This window comes from Balaenoptera ricei, chromosome 13, assembly GCF_028023285.1.
Source record: "Balaenoptera ricei isolate mBalRic1 chromosome 13, mBalRic1.hap2, whole genome shotgun sequence".
Taxonomy (NCBI): Eukaryota; Metazoa; Chordata; class Mammalia; order Artiodactyla; family Balaenopteridae; genus Balaenoptera; species Balaenoptera ricei.
Window position 1 is genome coordinate 26,261,945 of NC_082651.1, and position 13,354 is coordinate 26,275,298.

Sequence of the window (13,354 nt, forward strand, 5' to 3'; positions counted from 1 at the left end):
TTCTGAATTGTTTTGGGTTTGTTTTTGTAGGTCCTTTTCTTCTCTTTCGTTTCCCACTTACAGAAGTTCCTTTAGCATTTGTTGTAGAGCTGGTTTGGTGGTGCTGAATTCTCTTAGCTTTTGCTTGTCTGTAAAGCTTTTGATTTCTCCATCAAATCTAAATGAAATCCTTGCCGGGTAGAGTAATCTTGGTTGTAGGTTCTTCCCTTTCATCACTTTAAGTATATCATGACACTCCCTTCTGGCTTGTAGAATTTCTGCTGAGAAATCAGCTGTTAACCTTATGGGAGTTCCCTTGTATATTATTTGTTGTTTTTCCCTTGCTGCTTTCAATAATTTGTCTTTAATTTTTGCCAATTTGATTAATATGTGTCTTGGCGTGTTTCTCCTTGGGTTTATCCTGTATGGGACTCTCTGCGCTTCCTGGACTTGGGTGGCTATTTACTTTCCCATGTTAGGGAAGTTTTCGACTATAATCTCTTCAAATATTTTCTCTGGTCCTTTCTCTATCTCTTCTTCTGGGACCCCTATAATGCGAATGTTGTTGCGTTTAATATTGTCCCAGAGGTCTCTTAGGCTGTCTTCATTTCTTTTCATTCTTTTTTCTTTAGTCTGTTCCACAGCAGTGAATTCCACCATTCTGTCTTCCAGGTCACTTATCCGTTCTTCTACCTCAGTTATTCTGCTATTGATTCCTTCTAGTGTAGTTTTCATTTCAGTTATTGTATTGTTCATCTCTGTTTGTTTGTTCTTTAATTCTTCTAGGTCTTTGTTAAACATTTCTTGCATCTTCTCGATCTTTGCCTCCATTCTTATTCCGAGGTCCTGGATCATCTTCACTATCGTTATTCTGAATTCTTTTTCTGGAAGGTTGCCTATCTCCACTTCATTTAGTTGTTTTTCGGGGTTTTTTTCTTGTTCCTTCATCTGGTATATAGCCCTCTGCCTTTTCATCTTGTCTATCTTTTTGTGAATGTGGTTTTTGTTCCACAGGTGGCAGGATTGTAGTTTTTCCTGCTTCTGCTGTCTGCTCTCCGGTGGTTGAGGCTATCTAAGAGGCTTGATGGGAGGCTCTGGTGGTGGGTAGGGCTCGATATTTTATATTTTCTTAGCAGTCCTTTGTTTCACAAATATTTCAGTATTAATTTTTTTCCAACACGTATAACCTCTGAATCTTATTGATGGAACTTAAGTCAACAAAATTTAACAGTATATGAATTTAATTATATAAAAGTTTCAGTTCTCAGAAAGTAAAATTCTTAAGAAAACATCAACAGTCCTTAGCACCTTTATTTTTTTTTTATTTTCTTAAACATCTTTATTGAAGTATAATTGCTTTACAATGGTGTGTTAGTTTCTGCTTTATAACAAAGTGAATCACTTATACATATACATATGTTCCCATATCTCTTCCCTCTTGTATCTCCCTCCCTCCCACCCTCCACATCCCACCCCTCTAGGTGGTCACAAAGCACTGAGCTGATCTCCCTGTGCTATGCAGCTGCTTCCCACTAGCTATCTATTTTACATTTGGTAGTGTATATATGTCCATGACACTCTCTCACCCTGTCACATCTCACCCCTCCCCCTCCCCATATCCTCAAGTCCATTCTCTAGTAGGTCTGTGTCTTTATACCCATCTTGCCACTAAGCTCTTCAGGACCTTTTTTTTTTTTTTTCCTTAGATTCCATATATATGTGTTAGCATACTGTATTTGTTTTTCTCTTTCTGACTTACTTCACTCTGTATGACAGACTCTAACTCCATCCACCTCATTACAAATACCTCCATTTCATTTCTTTTTATGGCTGAGTAATATTCCATTGTATATATGTGCCACATCTTCTTTATCCATTCATCCGATGATGGACACTTAGGTTGCTTCCAAGTCCTGGCTATTGGAAATAGAGCTGCAATGAACATTTTGGTACATGACTCTTTTTGAGTTACGGTTTTCTCAGGGTATATGCCCAGTAGTGGGATTGCTGGGTCGTATGGTAGTTCTATTTGTAGTTTTTTAAGGAACCTCCATATTGTTCTCCATAGTGGCTTTATCAATTTACATTCCCACCAACAGTGCAAGAGTGTTCCCTTTTCTCCACACCCTCTCCAGCATTTAATGTTTCTAGATTTTTTGATGATGGCCATTCTGACCAGTGTGAGATGATATCTCATTGTAGTTTTGATTTGCATTTCTCTAATGATTAATGATGTTGAGCATTCTTTCATGTGTCTGTTGGCCATCTGTATATCTTCTTTGGAGAAATGTCTATTTAGGTCTTCTGCCCATTTATGCATTGGGTTGTTCGTTTTTTTGTTATTGAACTGCATGAGCTGCTTGTAAATCTTGGAGATTAATCCTTTGTCAGTTGCTTCATTTGCAAATATTTTCTCCCATTCTGAGGGTTGTCTTTTGGTCTTGTTTATGGTTTCCTTTGCTGTGCAAAAGCTTTTAAGTTTCACTAGGTCCCATTTGTTTATTTGTGTTCTTATTTCCATTTCTCTAGGAGCTGGGTCAAAAAGTATCTTGCTGTGATGTATGTCATAGAGTGTTCTGCCTATGTTTTCCTCTAAGAGTTTGATAGTGTCTGGCCTTACACTTAGGTCTTTAATCCATTTTGAGTTTATTTTTGTGCGTGGTGTCAGGGAGTGTTCTAATTTCATACTTTTACATGTATCTGTCCAGTTTTCCCAGCACCACTTATTGAAGAGGCTGTCTTTTCTCCACTGTATATGCTTGCCTCCTTTATCAAAGATAAGGTGACCATATGTGTGTGGGTTTATCTCTGGGCTTTCTATCCTGTTCCACTGATCTATATTTCTGTTTTTGTGCCAGTACCAAACTGTCTTGATTACTGTAGCTTTGTAATGTAGTCTGAAGTCAGGGAGCCTGATTCCCCTAGCTCCATTATTCGTTCTCAAGATTGCTTTGGCTATTCGGGGTCTTTTGTGTTTCCATACAAATTGTGAAATTTTTTGTTTTAGTTCTGTGAAAAATGCCAGTGGTAGTTTGATAGGGATTGCATTGAATCTGTAGATTGCTTTGGGTAGTAGAGTCATTTTCACAATGTTGATTCTTCCAATCCAGGAACATGGTATATCTCTCCATCTGTTTGTATCATCTTTAATTTCTTTCATCAGTGTCTTATAATTTTCTGCATATAGGTCTTTTGTTTCCTTAGGTAGGTTTATTCCTCGATATTTTATGCTTTTTGTTGCAATGGTAAACGGGAGAGTTTTCTTAATTTCACTTTCAGATTTTTCATCATTAGTGTATAGAAATGCAAGAGATTTCTGTGCATTAATTTTGTATCCTGCTACTTTACCAAATTCATTAATTAGCTCTAGGAGTTCTCTGGTAGCATCTTTAGGATTCTCTATGTATAGTATCATGTCATCTGCAAACAGTGACAGCTTTACTTCTTCTTTTCCCATTTGGATTCCTTTTATTCCTTTTTCTTCTCTGATTGCTGTGGTTAACACTTCCAAAACTATGTTGAATAATAGTGGTGAGAGTGGGCAACCTTGTCTTGTTCCTGGTCTTAGTGGAAATGGTTTCAGTTTTTCACCATTGAGGACGATGTTGGCTGTGGGTTTGTCATATATGGCCTTTATTATGTTGAGGAAGTTCCCTCTATGCCTACTTTCTGCAGGGCTTTTATCATAAATGGGTGTTGAATTTTGTCGAAAGCTTTCTCTGCATCTATTGAGATGATCATATGGTTTTTCTCCTTCAATTTGTTAATATCATGTATCACATTGATTGATTTGCGTATATTGAAGAATCCTTGTATTCCTGGAATAAATCCCACTTGATCATGGTGTATGATCCTTTTAATGTGCTGTTGGAGTCTGTTTGCTAGTATTTTGTTGAGGATTTTGGCATCTCTGTTCATCAGTGATATTGGCCTGTAGTTTTCTTTCTTTGTGACATCTTTGTTTGGTTTTGGTATCAGGGTGATGGTGGCCTCGTAGAATGAGTTGGGGAGTGTTCCTCCCTCTGCAAAATTTTGGAAGAGTTTCAGAAAGACAGGTGTCAGCTTTTCTCTAAATGTTTGATAGAATTCGCCTGTGAAGCCATCTGGTCCTGGTCTTTTGTTTGTTGGCGGATTTTTAATCACAGTTTCAATTTCAGTGCTTGTGTTTGGTCTGTTCATATTTTCTATTTCTTCCTGGTTCAGTCTCAGCAGGTTGTGCATTTCTAAGAATCTGTCCATTTCTTCCAGGTTGTCCATTTTATTGGCATAGAGTTGCTTGTAGTAATCTCTCATGATCGTTTGTATTTCTGCAGTGTCAGTGGTTACTTCTCGTTTTTCATTCCTAATTCTATTGATTTGAGTCTTCTCCCTTTTTCTCTTGATGAGTCTGGCTAATGGTTTATCAATTTTGTTTATCTTCTCAAAGAACCAGCTTTTAGTTTCATTGATTTTTGCTATTGTTTCCTTCATTTCTTTTTCATTTATTTCTGACCTGATCTTTATGATTTCTTTCCTTCTGCTAGCTTTGGGGTTTTTTTGCTCTTCTTTCTCTAATTGCTTTAGGTGTAAAGTTATGTTGTTTATTCGAGATGTTTCCTGTTTCTTCATGTAGGCTTGTATTGCTATAAACTTCCCTCTTAGCACTGCTTTTGCTGCATCCCATAGGTTTTGGGTCGTCGTGTCTCTATTGTCATTTGTTTCTAGGTATTTTTTGATTTCCCCTTTGATTTCTTCAGTGATCACTTCGTTATTAAGTAGTGTATTGTGTAGCCTCCATGTGTTTGTAATTTTTACAGATCTTTTCCTGTAATTGATATCTAGTCTCATAGCGTTGTGGTCAGAAAAGATACTCGATATGATTTCAATTTTCTTAACTTTACCAAGCCTTGATTTGTGACCCAAGATATGATCTATCCTGGAGAATGTTCCATGAGCACTTGAGAAAAATGTGTATTTTGTTGTTTTGGGGTGGAATGTCCTATAAATATCAATTAAGTCCATCTTGTTTAATGTATCATTTAAAGCTTGTGTTTCCTTATTAATTTCATTTTGGATGATGTGCCCATTGATGAAAGTGGGGTGTTAAAGTCCCCTACTATGGTTGTGTTGCTGTCGATTTCCCCTTTTATGGCTGTTAGTATTTGCCTTATGTATTAAGGTGTTCCTAAGTTGGGTGCATAAATATTTACAATTCTTATACCTTCCTCTTGGATCGATCCCTTGATCATTATATAGTGTCCTTCTTTGTCTCTTGTAATAGTCTTTATTTTAAAGTCTATTTTGTCTGATATGAGAATTGCTACTCCAGCTTTCTTTTGATTTCCATTTGCATGGACTATCTTTTTCCATCCCCTCACTTTCAGTCTGTATGTGTCTCTAGGTCTGAAGTGGGTCTCTTGTAGACAGCATATATATGGGTCTTGTTTTTGTATCCATTCAGCCAGTCTTTGTCTTTTGGTGGGAGCATTTAATCCATTTACATTTAAGGTAATTATCGACATGTATGTTCCTATTCCCATTTTCTTAAATATTTTGTGTTTGTTATTGTAGGTGTTTTCCTTCTCTTGTGTTTCTTGCCTAGAGAAGTTCCTTTAGCATTTGTTGTAAAGCTGATTTGGTGGTGCTGAACTCTGTCAGCTTTTGCTTGTCTGTAAAGGTTTTAATTTCTCCATCAAATGTGAATGAGATCCTTGCTGGGTAGAGTAACCTTGGTTGTAGGTTTTTCTCCTTCATGACTTTAAGTATATCCTGCCACTCCCTTCTGGCTTGCAGAGTTTCTGATGAAAGATCAGCTGTTAACTTTATGGGGATTCCCTTGTGTGTTATTTGTTGTTTTTCCCTTGCTCCCTTTAATATGTTTTCTTTATAGTTAATTTTTGATAGTTTGCTTAATATGTGCCTTGGCGTGTTTCTCCTTGGATTTATCCTGTATGGGACTCTCTGTGCTTCCAGGACTTGATTAACTATTTCCTTTCCCATATTATGATAGTTTTCAACTAGAATCTCTTCAAATATTTTCTCAGTCCCCTTCTTTTTCTCTTCTTCTTCTGGGACCCCTATAATTCGAATGTTGGTGTGTTTAATGTTGTCCCAGAGGTCTCTGAGACTGTCCTCAGTTCTTTTCATTCTTTTTTCTTTATTCTGCTCTGCAGTAGTTATTTCCACTATTTTATCTTCCAGGTCACTTCTCCGTTCTTCTGCCTCAGTTATTCTGCTATTGATCCCATCTAGAGTATTTTTAATTTCATTTATTGTGTTTTTCATCGTTGATTGGTTCCTCTTTAGTTCTTCTACATCCTTGTTAAATGTTTCTTGCATTTTGTCTATTCTAGTTCCAAGATTTTGGATCATCTTTACTATCATTATTCTGAATTCTTTTTCAGGTAGACTGCCTATTTCCTTTTCATTTGTTAGGTCTGGTGTGTTTTGACCCTGCTCCTTCACCTGCTGTGTGTTTTTTTGTCTTCTCATTTTGCTTATCTTACTGTGTTTGGGGTCTCCTTTTCACAGGCTGCAGGTTCATAGTTCCTGTTATTTTTGGATCTGTCGCCAGTGGCTAAGGTTGGTTCAGTGGGTTGCGCAGGCTTCCTGGTGGAGGGGACTAGTGCCTGTGTTCTGGTGGATGAGGTTGGATCTTGTCTTTCTGGTGGGCACGTTCACGTCTGGTGGTGTGTTTTGGGGTGTCTGTGGCCTTATTATGATTTTAGGCAGCCTCTCTGCTAATGGATGGGGCTGTGTTCCTGTCTTGCTAGTTTTTTGTCATAGGGTGTCCAGCACTGTAGCTTGCTGGTCATTGAGTGGAGCTGGATCTTGATGTTGAGTTGGAGATCTCTGAGAGATTTTCGCCGTTTGGTATTACATGGTGCTGGGAGGTCTCTTGTGGACCAGTGTCCTGAAGTTGGCTCTCCCACCTCAGAAGCACAGCCCTGATGCCTGGCTGGAGCACCAAGAGCCTTTCATCCACACGGCTCAGAATAAAAGGGAGAAAAAAATAGAAAGAAAGAAAGAGGATAAAATAAACTAAAATAAATCTATTTTAATAAGAAATAAGAAAAAAAATTATTAAGAATAAATGTATTCAGAAAAAATTTTTTTAATTTTTAAAAATACATTTATTAATTTTTATAATAAAAAATAAGAAAACAATTATTAAGAAAAAAATTTATTGAGAACTTTTTTTAAATTTTTTAAAATAAAAAGCATGAAAAAACTTATTAAAATTTTTTTTTAATTTCTAAAAATAGAAAATAAGGAAAAAAATATTAAGAAAACATTTATTAGGAAAAATAAAATTTTTAAGTAAAAAAAAAAACAAAAACGGACAAACCTAACCTTAGGACTAATGGTGAAAGCAAAGCTCTACAGATAAAATCTCACCCAGAAGCATACACATATACACTCACGAAAAAAGGAAAAGGGAAAAAATTAATATATCCTGCTCCCAAAGTCCACCTCTTGAATTTGGGATGATTCGTTTTCTATTCAGGTATTCAACAGATGCAGGCACATCAAGTTTTTTGTGGAGCTTTAATCCACTGCTTCTGAGGCTGCTGGGAGAGATTTCCCTTTCTCTTCTTTGTTTGTACAGTTCCCTGGGTTCAGCTTTAGATTTGGACCCGCCTCTGCATGTAGGTCGCCTGAGGGCGTCTGTTCCCCACCCAGACAGAACGGGGTTAAAGGAGCAGCTGCTTCGGGGGCTCTGGCTCACTCAGGACGGGGGGAGGGAGGGGTACGGATGAGGGATGAGCCTGCGGCGGCAGAGGCCGGCGTGACATTGCAGCAGCCTGAGGGACACCGTGCTTTCTCCCGGGGAAGTTGTCAGTGGCTCGCCTGGCAGTGGCGAGCTGCACCGGCTCCCGGGAGGGGCGGTGTGGAGAGTGACCTGTGCATGCACACAGGCTTCTTGGTGGCGGCAGCAGCAGCCTTAGCGTCTCCTGCCCATCTCTGGGGTCCGCGCTGTTAGCCGCAGCTCGCGCCCGTCTCTGGAGTTCGTTTAGGTGGCGCTCTGAATCCCCTCTCCTTGCGCACCACAAAACAAAGAGGCAAGAAAAAGTCTCTTGCCTCTTCGGCAGCTGCAAACTTTTTCTCGGGCTCCCTCCCAGCTAGCTGTGTTGCGCTAACCCCTTCACACTGTGTTCACGCTGCCAGCCCCAGTCCTATCCCTGCGATCCGCCCAAAGCCCGAGCCTCAGCTCCCAGCCCCCGCCTGCCCTGGCGGGTGAGCAGACAAGCTTCTCGGGCTGGGGAGTGCTGCTCGGCGCCGAGCCTCTTTGCGGGAATCTCTCCATTTTTCCCTCTGTGCCCCTGTTGTTGTGGGATCCGCGCTGATAGCCGCGGCTCGCACCCGTCTCTGGAGTTCGTTTAGGCGGCCCTCTGAATCCCCTGTCCTTGCTTGCCATGAAACAAAGAGGCAAGAAAAAGTCTCTTGCCTCTTCGGCAGCTGCAGACTTTTTCCTGGACTCCCTCCCAGCTAGCACCGAAGCCCGAGCCTCAGCTTCCAGCCCCCACCAGCCCCAGTGGGTGAGCAGACAAGCCTCTCAGCCTGGTGAGTGCTGGTCGGCACCGATCCTCCGTGCGGGAATCTCTCCGCTTTGTCCTCCACACCCCTGTGGCTGTGCTCTCCTCCGTGGCTCTGAAGCTTCCCCCCTCTGCCACCCGCAGTCTCTGCCCACAAAGGGGCTTCCTAGTGTGTGGAAACCTTTCCTCCTTCACAGCTCCCTCCCACTGGTGCAGGTGCCGTCCCTATTCTTTTGTCTCTGTTATTTCTTTTCTCTTTTGCCCTACCCAAGTACGTGGGGAGTTTCTTGCCTTTTGGGAGGTCTGACGTCTTCTGCCAGCGTTCAGTGGGTGTTCTGTAGGAGCAGTTCCACGTGTAGATGTATTTCTACTGTATCTGTGGGAAGGAAGGTGATCTCAGCGTCTTACTCTTCCGCCATCTTGCCCCCCAACTCCCTTAGCACCTTTAGATATATAGTATATACTTATGACTTTGATTCACAAGGGTCCAAACCTGCTCTAGCCTTTTGGAACACTTGCTCTTGGGATGCTCCCTCTGGCAACCTAGCTACTAAACTGAGGGGAGCCCGAAGCACATGGGAAGGTCATGTGGAGGTGCTCCAGCCTACAGCCCCAGATAAGCTTTCAGGTGAGCTCTCAGCAACAGCCAACATCAACTGCCAGCCATGTAAGTGAGCCATCTCAGATATCCAGCACAGACAAGCCTTCAGAAGACTGTAGCTTCAGACAATATTTGACAACATCTGTGTGAGAGATCCTAAGCAAGAGCTGTCCAGTTGAACCTAGTCTAGCCACAGAACCATGATAGATAATAAGAAATTGTTGTCTTAAGCCACTAAGCTTTGGAGTGGTTTGTTGTGCAGAAAAAAAATCACTGGAAAAGTCTCTATGACTAGGCTTTTTGTCCTGATTTATACCCTTTAGTTCCTTCCATGCTGCTAGATATAGGGTTAGTCTCTGAATCTGCTTATTTAAGGTCCAGGCAATTTTCTGATTTCTAACCAGTCCCATTTACTTTACTGTCCCACACTCCTCCCTCCCTCACAACTGAAATCACTAGACACACACAACAGCTCAACCTACCTTAATATTCTGAAACCAAATCATCTCTCTGGACCTTTTAAATCCCAACTCCTTGTCTTGATGGCTATCTATCAACAAATCTACCATAGGTTCTCAACTATGACTGCATATTGGAATCACTTGGGAAGAATTTAGAATGTATATGGTTACTATTTCCCACCCCCACAGATTCTCATCTAATTGGTCTAGAACAATGTTTCTCTATATTGGCATTATTGACATTTTGGGCTAGATAATTCTTTGCCAGGAGGGGCTGTCTGCTGTATTGTAGGATACTTGGCAGTATCCTGGCCTCTAACTACTAGATGTCAGTAGCACCCTTACAGCTTTGACAAACAAAAATGTCTACAAATGTTGCCAAATGTCCACTTGGGGACAAAGTCACCCCCAGTTGAGAACCACTGGTCTAGGGTTTAGCCTGAGCATCAAGATATTTCCAAACTCCCCCAGAACATTCTAATGTGCAGTCAAGTTTGAGCACTACTAATCTAGAATAGTGCTGCTTTTCGAACTTAAATATGTATATGAATCACCTGGGGATCTTGTTAAAATGCAGATTCTGATTTAGTAAGTCTGGGGTGGGCCCAAGATTCTGCATTTATAACAAGCTCCTAGGTGATGTGATGTGGTTCTCAGACCACACATTGTGTAGAAAGGAAGTAGACCCTGATGGCTATACTTCCACTTAGCACCTTCACTTAGTACCTTACCCTAATTTCCCCCCAGGTTATTGGTGATTGTCAAAACACAGTACCTACATTCTCCACAGTAGGCAGAGATGCCTGAAAACATGGTAGAGCAGAGAAATTACTTCAAGTGAGTCATTCATTTCTTAGGGCTCATTGTGCCATAGACTACATGTTACATTTCACCAGGCTAGGAGGTGCCAGCAGATTAGAAGCAATTTTCCCTACAGTTTGCTGCTTGCTTGTTGCCAAGGGAAAACACCAAATAGTACCTTGAGCTACCAGCCCTTTTCAAAAATACATTTCACATTGCCAGTCAGAAAAAAGGCTGTATGCGAGACCAGAGATATCCCCCTGCTGCCTGAACCCAGCTCCAGCTTTCCTTCTGCATTTTAAAGCCCACAAATTTAACATATGTCACAGGGGTTAAACAAATGAGTCAAGAAAGCAGATTTTTAGTTTGAAGAGAGATTTCAGGAAGCAAATTCTACAACTGAATCAAGACAGACTAGACTTCTAGAATTTACACAGAACTGTGGAAAGGTTACATTTCCCTCCACTCACAATACAGGAATGCAGAGAGTTTGTACAGCTCTGTTCTGTTTTGATTTTGTCTGAGGGAAATGTTCTCATTTTATTCTGGTGGTATTTATTTGCATTAAAATCACTTTAGAAGTATCTCCTCTCTCACCTGTAAATTTAGCCAGGAACTTGACAATGTCAGTGTCATATTATTTAAATCCTATTGGCTCCAAAGAAGGAAAAAACATCTCACTATCTAGGAATCTATAGTGAAGTACAAGCCTATCTATAGATTCTCCATCTATACATCTCTATCTAAAGATTCTCTGGTTCAATGTGTGATATGAAATACCACTGTTCTTGTCACCTGTAAAAGAAAAAAGGGGGGCTGTGAGTAATCTTGACTGCTGACTGTCCACAGAAACAATGCTAATTAATTTGGGAGAGTTCTTTGAGCGTAGAAACTGTAAGAGATATTTCCTCTTCTACTTTTCTTCATGTTCCTCAGAGACAATATTAAATAAGCTTCAAGTATGTGGACACTAGTTAATTCTGAATAGATCTTCTTCTGAAACCCATACCTACTTTTTCACTATGGAGAAAATTCTGACAGTGAAAAAGAAAGCTCAAGTTCCCATTTACTTCTCTTTTACTGAAAACCTTATACCCAGTCAGACTTGTTAATTGGTTCCTGGCTGCCTCCCCCCTTGACTATATCCTAGCTCCTCTTAGATCACTCATTATCAATAAGATGGGTCAGGGACATTTATCAATGTCTGGAGACATTATTCGTTGCCACAACTGGGAGGTTGCTACTGGCATATCTGGATAGAGGCCAGGGTTGCTGTTATATGTCCTGCAGTACACAAGAAAATCCCCCATTTTTAGAAGCTCAAAAAAACCCTCAACTAAAGGCTGCTGGAGACTGCAGGCCTCATCTTACCACCTAAACTGCTACTCTGAAATAGAAGGCAGAAAAAGAGAAAGAGAAAAAGGACTCCTACAAGTAATTCTGAGGCAGGAGGGAGATGGGCCCCAGGCTGAATTGTTTCTACCCTGTGGACAGAAACTCCATAATAGCAGAAACTCCATAAAAGCAGGATGATGGAGGAGGCTGGGTCCTGCCCAGATAAGAGATAAAAGACCACATATTCCTCATTCTTGAAATCAAGGAGACCCCCCCCCCCGACTACACATGACACTGAAAGGCTCCCTGGAGGTCAAAAAGGGAGGGGGTGCCAACTCACAGTAAGTGATGTCAGCTACCCATAAGCCTCATTGCTAGAATCTTGGCTAAGAGCTGCACACGCACACAGGGGAGGACCCTGAGATATACCAAATATGGACTCAGAACCAGGCAGAGCAAGATGACTGGTCAAAGGCAACTCAGAAAAAATGCCCCATAAAAGTGATTCAAACTACCATGAGGGCACAACTCTTCCTCTGAGCCCACCTGTGTGTCTATCCATACGTACTGTACTCTTTTTTCTCCTAATATACAATTTACTTGCTTCACTACTTTCCTTCTCTATGTGGAAATTCATTTCTACACTGCTGATGGACCAGGGCCTTGTCACTGGCCACTCGTCCCTGGTGGTCTAGTGGCTAGGACTCGGTGGTCTCACTGCCGCAACCCAACCTCAATCTCTGGCCGGGAACCGACACCCTGCTTCAATCCGCTGCAGGCTGAGGCCACCCAGGATTAATTCCTTTACTTATCCACGAAGACAGAGACCTTCTCATTCTTGTCCTTTTCTGTTACCCTGGAGGGTAACAGTGACTACTTAATAAATATTTGTCAAAAAAATGAATCAGGGCTTCTCTGGTGGCGCAGTGGTTGAGAATCTGCCTGCCAATGCAGGGGACATGGGTCGAGCCCTGGTCTGGGAAGATCCCACATGCTGCGGAGCAACTAGGCCCGTGATACACAACTACTGAGCCTGCGCGTCTGGAGCCTGTGCCCCGCAACGAGAGAGGCCGTGACAGTGAAAGGCCCGCGCACCGCGATGAAGAGTGGCCCCCACTTGCCACAACTAGAGAAAGCCCTCGCATAGAAACGAAGACCTAACACAGCAAATAAATAAATAAATAAATAAATAAATAAATAAATAAGTCAGAAGCTCTTTAAAAAAAAAAAAAAAAAGAATCAATCCCACCCCTCAGTTCGAGGATGTTCTCAAAGGAAAAGAATAAAAGGAGAAATCATAGCTAAAAAATTAGCTATCCTGGGTCAGCAGTCTGGGACTTTTTCAAGAAGTGTAATACATCACAGTGTTTCTCAAACTAGTGTGCATATGAATTAACTGGGATCTTGTTAAAAATGAAGATTCTGGTTTATTAGCTCCAGGATCAGGCCAGAGAGTCTGCATTTCCCTCATTCTTCCAAACAAATCTGATACAGCCCAGGCCACACTTTGAGCAGCAGTAGACTGTGTCCAGCCTTGGAACCTTTCTCAGCTTCCATTTCCTGTTGTAGAAAACAGAGAGGATAATAAACTTTCTGCTATGCCCACATGAAAAAATTGTTGTGATGACTAAATTAAAAAATTATGATCTGACATGATCTAG